Here is a 7,862-nt window from a genome sequence, read left to right on the forward strand (position 1 = left end):
TCCTTAGACAAGTGAATTCCTTGCCTAAAAGGTAAAGACCCTTTTTTGGAATTTTGCATTTTATACCTAACAACATCTAGTCTATATAAGATGCTTGAGATAATGACAATATTATGTTCTTGCGATTTCGAACTATTTGAATTCCAAGAACATATGTGCTTCTCCCAAATCTTTCATTTGGAATTGTGAAGCCAACCATCTTTTAACGTCAGCTAGATATTCTACCTCATTCCAATGAGTAGAATATCATCAACATACAACACCAGAAAAGTGACAGTTTTGTTGACGATTTTCTTGTATACACAGGGTTCGTCAACATTTTGTTCAAAGCCATAAGATTTTATCGCAGCGTCATATTCCAGGATCTAAAAGCTTGTTTTAATCCATAAATAGATCGATTAAGCTTGCAAACCTTTTACTCTTGACCCTGCTGTATAAACCCTTCGGGTTGAGACATATAGATACTCTCTTCAAGATAACCATTCAGAAAAGTTGTCTTGACATCCATTTTCCATATTTCATAATCATAAAATGTGGCTATGGACAAGAGTATTCTAATAGATTTTATCATGGTAACTGGAGAGAAGGTTTCTTCAAAATCTACCCCCTCTCTTTGGGTAAACCCTTTTGCTACAAGTCTAGCTTTGTAGGTCTGTACCTTACCAGCTTGGTCTCGTTTTTTCTTGTAGATCTACTTACAACCGATGGGTTTTACCCCTTCAAGTTGATCTACAAAATCCCAGACAGAATTGAAATACATAGATTCCATTTCAAGGTCCATGGCTTTAATCCATTGGTCTTTGTCCACATCGTTCATTGTTTGATTAAAAGACAATGGATCCTCTAAACTATCATCTAGTATGATGACTTGGGTTTCAGTTAAACCCATGTACCGGTCAAGCTATTGCACAATCCTCCCACTACGACGAGGCATTCTCAACTCTTGAGAAGGATGTGAAGTATCAGTTTCATAAAAAACTCTTGTTGACGAAGCTGCACTATCAATAACTCTTGTTGAAGGACCTACTCGATCAAAAACTCTTCTTGATGCTTTTTCGTTTCTCTGGACATTTCTTCTATTATTAGCTTACTGTGAGGTTGATGGTTCTTTATATAATCTTCCTCTAGGAAGGTTGCATTTGTCGATACAAACACTTTATCTTCTAGAGGATCATAAAAAAGACCACCTTTTGTTTCTTTTGAGTTGCCTATAAATAGGCATACTTTTGAACGGTGTTCCAAATTTTTAGGATTTTGCACCAACACATTTGCTGGACAACCCCAAATTCTGAAGTGATATAAATTTTCTTTATGTCTCCAGAGCTCGTAAGGTGTTTCAAAAACACTTTATGAGGGAACCATGTTCAAAATATACACCGCAGTCTCAACTGCGTGTCCCTAAAAAGAATTTGGTAACTGAGCGTAACTCATCATGGAACAAACCATGTCCAACAGGGTTCTATTTCTCCTTTCTGCCACACCATTCTGCTGAGGTATGCCAGGGGCTATGAGTTGAGACTGAATTCCATGTTCTATCAAATAGTTCTGGAATTCTATCGATCCGATCGAAATGTTTTAATCTTTTTACCAAATTGGTTTTCAACTTCAGCCTTAAACTCTTTGAACTTTTCAAAAGTTTCAGACTTTTGGTACATTGGGTAAACATGCCCATACCTGGAATAATCATCTATAAAACTGATGAAATATTCATACTCTCCTCTTACTCTAACATTTAAAGGCCCACAAAGGTCTAAGTGAATCAACTCAGGGATTCTTTGGCTCTAAGACCTTTTCCAGAAAAAGATCTTTTTATCATTTTACCCTCGAGACAGGACTCACATGGTGGTAATGTACTGTCTTCCAACTTATTTAGAAGACCATTCTTAACCAATCTCTCAATCTTGTTGAGATTTATGTGACTCAGTCTTAAGTGCCAAACATAGGCATTTGGAGAAATCTTCCTCTTCTTCTGAGTCCTTGTTGATGGTAAAATTAGATTTTGTGTTATGTATGCACTGTGATGAGAGATAATGTGCTACAACCTCATAAACTTGTTTGGCACTTTTTGAACGCATATATATTAATGTATTGTTGACTGATAGAAGTGATATGTGATGCATGCAATGCGATACTACTATGGTTTATGCGTTATTTACTAGGATTCAGTAGTATACCCTGTTGTGTCACAAGTTTCCTTACGATGAAACCAAGTGTAATTCCATCGCACGTTTCTCGGTGTGATCCGAGGTCGAACACGGGGAAATACGATACTGGTTTAATGCGGTGTTTTCATGATGTTATGCGACTGATTTTTCAATCTTTGATTTGTGGTGTGTAATATACAAAAGTAATAAAATAACAGTAAAGTAAAGGAAAGCGATAAAAATACAATAAACCTAAGCTAGATGTATTCGATACAGGTTACATGTACAAAATGCTAAGATTAAGGCTAGCTGTGAAGGCTGTGCAAGGACATGGTATGCATCGACAAGTCTTATGAGGAGAAAAGAAAAGAAGGATAAGTGTACAAATCATCGCAAGGTCTCAACGAAAGTAAAGTTGCAAATACTATTATGTTTTTCTCATGGCGTACACCTTTCAGTGATCGGCCGCGTTTCCCGCATGTCTGCATGAAAACTAGAGTCCGACGTAATGAACGCAAGGTTGCTTCCATGTCTGGAAGTACTACTCACTTTAGTTAATGCACTCTTCTGACCTTCTCTCGATAGATCAAAATGGCATCTTCACTTCTGCTCTCACAGGTGAAAATGTCGTCCAGCATGCTAGTTAAACGTATTGCATAACTTTAATTTACATTAAGCCTTTAGACATTCATAGTACTTATCGAAAGATTAGAAACACATAATGAAGAAAGTGAATAATGGGTGCACGATGATAGACAAAAGATGAATACTGAAATATATCCAAACTACTAGTATTTCTATTTCGAGTTTGATACATGATGAATGAATAAAAAGATAGAAAGAACATGAAATACGTAGAAGGGTAGAAAGAGGACAATCAGGCGCCAATGTCTTGGTCACCGATTGATGAATATATGCTTGCCAGTGGTGGATGTATAGATGGTGGGATGAGCTTCCCTCTCAGGCTGGCTCCTCTGGTAGCAGTGTCCTTACGCAGAGCTTCGCTCGAGGATAATGACAGGGTGAATGGAGATTACACCTTTTGGCCTTATCTCTTCTTCTTCCCGGATTTAACTTTGCAGCACTCAGTTAAGCTCTTTTCTGTTTTTAATCTTGCAGCACTTCGCCCAGATTGAATAGCATATTTTCTTCTTGAGTCCTCTGGGGTATTTATAAGCATAATTCATAGACTCCGGCCAAGTGGTCCCCACATTTGTTATGGAAATTTCGAAGATGGAGGGATTTTATTCCTTCTGCTATGCAATCAGACCGTCAAATTTGCACAGTCGTTAGCTGCACACGTGTCATGATCTCCTGCACTTGCTGCTCATTGGCATCACTCGACCCTTGGTCCGCATGCAGTGTTCATTTTTATTACCGCATGCGGTCGTCATGGGAATTAGGATCGATTATCACCTTGCGTCGTTTCTTCAGTGATTGTCTTATGTGTTGACGTTCGATAGGCGCAATGGTGATAGAAATGCATTGATGAAGTTCTCTCGAGCCTTGGACGCAAGTGGTGACTTTGATTTTCTTGCAAAACAGAGTAAAATTCGCCATATTCTCCATCTTTTGGTGTTAGTGGGTTTTATTGCAAACATTTGAAATTATTAACAAACTAAGTCAATTTTCATATAATTAGCGCATAATCCTTCACTTTTGGCCGCAATATCTAGATAAGGTGGCACAAATAACTTGTGTTTCTACAAGTTATTAGTCCTAGCAGTTTTAAACATCTCTATGTTCAAAACAGCTTTGACTTGAGCAAATCTTTTTATTTCCCATATTGATGAACACTTCATCATTTTCGAAATAAACTTTATAATTTTTTTTCTAGCAAACAAGAGACAGATATTAGATTCCTTTTCATAGAAGGAATATAATATACATTTTGAAATAAATGTATTTATCTCCAATAAATAACTTCATATCTCCCACTGCTTTGGCTGAAACAATCTCCCCGGACCCTACCTTAAAGATTGTTTCACCTTCGGACAATGATGTTGGATTTTATGAAGTGAATTATGGATGGTATGCGATGGTGAAATTGCATTGAGCACTCAAGTTTCCTTAGCGGAATCCAAGTGTAAACTCCACAGAGTTTCCTGGTAAGTACAGGGTCGAACTTAGGGACTTGTGAAAACAGGTTGCATTGGTAATTTTTAGGAAAACTTTGCAGTAACCAATGAAATAAAATGTTGTTGAAGTTGTTGTTTGCGTTAATGAAGAAAATAAACAACTGCGGCGAATTTGAGAAAAGTCAGTGTGTGATAGATGCACAGAGTATGCGGATGAACGGGTTGAGAAGATCTTTAGCTAGCGTTACTTGGGAATGTGTCAGACTATGTGATCATGCTACAACTATGCACAGCAAGTCATTTTCCAATGCAAATGCAATGCTCCTAAGTCTAAGACGCATGTGTTGAATGAAAAAGTGTCCATAGAGCTTATCCCTAAGTCTCTACTCTCTCCCTATGCGATGATGCAAAATGCATAAAGGCAAGGTGGCCGCAAACAATCATATCCTATCTCTAGGATGCATGCGATGCGTTGATAACAAATAACGCTTATTCCTAAGCTCCTATTTATTGATTATGCGTTCTAATCTGACTCTCCTGAGCCTAGATTCTAACCTGACCTTCCCAAGCCTAGATCCTGTCCTTAGACTACCCTCCCGAGTATTTCTAATGGACAAATGAAGCATACATAATACAAGATAATCGCATAGAATGAAGATTTCCTAGTTGTGCTAGCTACATGCTTCTCAACCAATTCAACTGATTTAGCTACTCATGCGTAAATAACAGAGAGTGAACAGATATAGAGAAGGAAATTCCATTTCGATAAATGAGTCGAATACAAAATAAAAATGGAAGATGAAAGTATAGAGAGCCTGGTAACAATTCCTTACTGACCGAGGCTTTTACACTATAAGTCTCTATTCGGCTCCAAAGATGTTCCTGCTTCCGTAGGCGTCGACCCTCTCTCTACCCTTGAAGCTTCCGGTGCTCTCCCAAGCTTACTGGAATGATATGTCGGCACAACCTTCTTCTCTTTCGTCTACCTTAAAATAAAACAAAATCTAAGAACAAGGCTAAACTATGAACAGACTTCTGAACTTGTGGAATGGTGAACAACAGTTGAACTCGTAGGATCATGAACCCGTTTTCTGTAGGTTGCCTTTGGTATTTATAGAACATCCAGGGTGAACGGCGGCTTCTCTCTCATGATTGCACAGATGGGATGGCTTTAATTCCCTGACTGATGCGCTGAATATTTGTCACCGAAAAGATGAATGTATTTGTTATCATTAAGCGGTTGTCAACTTAATTCGGATTTGACTGTCATTAGCTTTCTGTCCCATCGCGATTAATTAGCCTTTCACCCAAATGCGCCCACCATGTTGTGCCGACCAAGTTGCGACAATCCTTCTTGAGCAAATATTTGCGAACACGATCACTGCAAAGCCTTGCGGTAATGCTGTGCTCGACCAATGATTTCTTATGATCGCAATTTCTGCCTTGCGTCAACACATATTTTGCATAAAAATACAAAAACCAATTGTTCCTATGAGATGAACGCATGTGACCGCAATATTATGAAATTGATGCTTAATGGACACAATTTAACATGTTTTTATCAATGCAAGCAAACAATGTTTAAGGACTTAGCACTATGATAACGTCTGCCCATTATCCCACCCCCAAATTTAAACAATGCTTGTCTTCAAGCATAAGCTAAAGATTCCTTTGGCAAGTCGACCGAAATGTTCTTTTCCTAGATTTCTCAAGGATACTTCATCCAATTTCCATATACCAAAGTTTCCTTAAGTCTTGTTCAAGTCTCATCTCAAAATATTTCTAAGATCTAGGGATTGCAAGCTTAACCTTCAAAATGACTTTACTAACTTTTGAAACATCGCATGCTTTATTTCAAAGAGAAAATTTTTCCACCAGGGTGTCAAATGATTTTATCCTTGCATTTTTTTTTGACATTGTTATTTTTTTCTGACCTTGCGCTGATCTAAGTGCCTTGCCTTCGTTTTGGCTTGCCCCCACGTGTGTCATGCGGACATCCAACTACGACCAGTGCACTCTAATACTAAACTCATACCTACTTGGCAGTGGAGTTGTGGTCATTTATTTTATGCGTTGATCCTAGTGACTTACTTTCATTTTGGCTTGCCCCCACGTGTGTCATGTGGACATCCAACTACGGGTAAGTGCCCTTCACAACTTAACTCTTATCAACATGGGTTCCCATTGCGTTGACAGTGGAGTTGTTATTCTCCAAAATTTTCCTCTCTTTTTTTTTTTTTTTTTCAAAATAGCAAGGTCGAAAATAAATACGTCACCCCCAAATTTAAAATGCGGCAATGTCCTCATTGCCAAAAGATTGAGATAATTCATGTGATGTTCTTAGAAAGCTTTGGAAAGAGAGTTTGAAAGAAATCTAGCAAACCACTAACTTCTAGAAATATTTTATGAGGTGACTATCTTAAGTGGACTCTAGTATATACGAAAGAAATTGAAGCATGTTTTTCATCATTGAAATCATAATTGGCAAAGAGAGAGTATGCTGTAACTTACTAAATTTATCCACGTCAAATTATTACGGTAATCAAAGAGGATGCGATGATAAAACTTTTAAGACTAAGATGCATTTGATAGCGCAAAATTTGAAATATAGTTAAGGAAGAATACACCCCCAAATTTGTGTTCACGCCCGCATTGTGTATTGATGCATCCTTCTTTGCGGCGATCTCTCTTCTTTGCGGTGATGGAATAAAATAAGTTGCTTCTTCATGTAACATCTCTGCAATCCAACGCCTCGATCGTTGCAAGAAAAAAAAGAGAGGGTCAAATAATTTTTAAACAAAACAACAAGTTTCTTTTTTTTTTTTTTTAGAGAATAAGAGTAGATAAAGTTGAAAGGATACTGTGTAATGAAAATTCCGAGTAGTAGAGAAAAGTTGAAGATTCCATGGTTCCCAAGACTTGTGTCCCTAATGAAATTCGATCGTCTGATAGCATAGGGACCACTTAATTCCTTCTTCATTCAAGGTTTCTTAGTTCCACAGACTCGACTTCCACACGTTTCTCTGGATCATCATAGGGTACTTCCACATATCCACTCAGAGGAAGGTCTTTTCGTAATGGATGACCCTCGAAACCATACAAAGCCAAGCCTTTTCCACCCGCCTTCCATCCCGCGTTTCCCTGATGCCAACCTTCTCCATGATACGTTTTTACTTGTTGCCAATTAACTTTAAACCTACGGCTCCCGTCTTGGGTAATCAGCTCCATCGCACCATGTTGGAATATTTCTTTAATGATGAATGGTCCGGACCAGCGTGATTTTAACCTGCCAGGAAAGAGTTGTAGTCTTGAATTGAAGAGCAAGTCCTTTTGACCAACTTAGAGGTTCTTACCGCATATGCGTTTGTCGTGCCAGCACTTGGTGCACTTCTTGTAAATCTTAGTGTTCTCATATGTGTTAATTCTCCATTCTTCTAGCTCGACCAGTTGCATTTTTCCTGCTTCTCCTGCTTTCTTCAAATCAAAGTTCAGGTTCTTTACCGCCCTCAATGCCTTATCTTCCAGCTCTAGAGGTAAGTGGCACTTACCAAATACCAACGCATATGGGGACATACCTATTGGTGTTTTATATGCAGTTCGGTATGCCCACAACGCATCGTCAAGCTTCGTTGACCAATAT

The sequence above is a fragment of the Benincasa hispida genome, unplaced genomic scaffold (genome assembly GCF_009727055.1).
Source record: "Benincasa hispida cultivar B227 unplaced genomic scaffold, ASM972705v1 Contig159, whole genome shotgun sequence".
NCBI classification, from domain to species: Eukaryota; Viridiplantae; Streptophyta; class Magnoliopsida; order Cucurbitales; family Cucurbitaceae; genus Benincasa; species Benincasa hispida.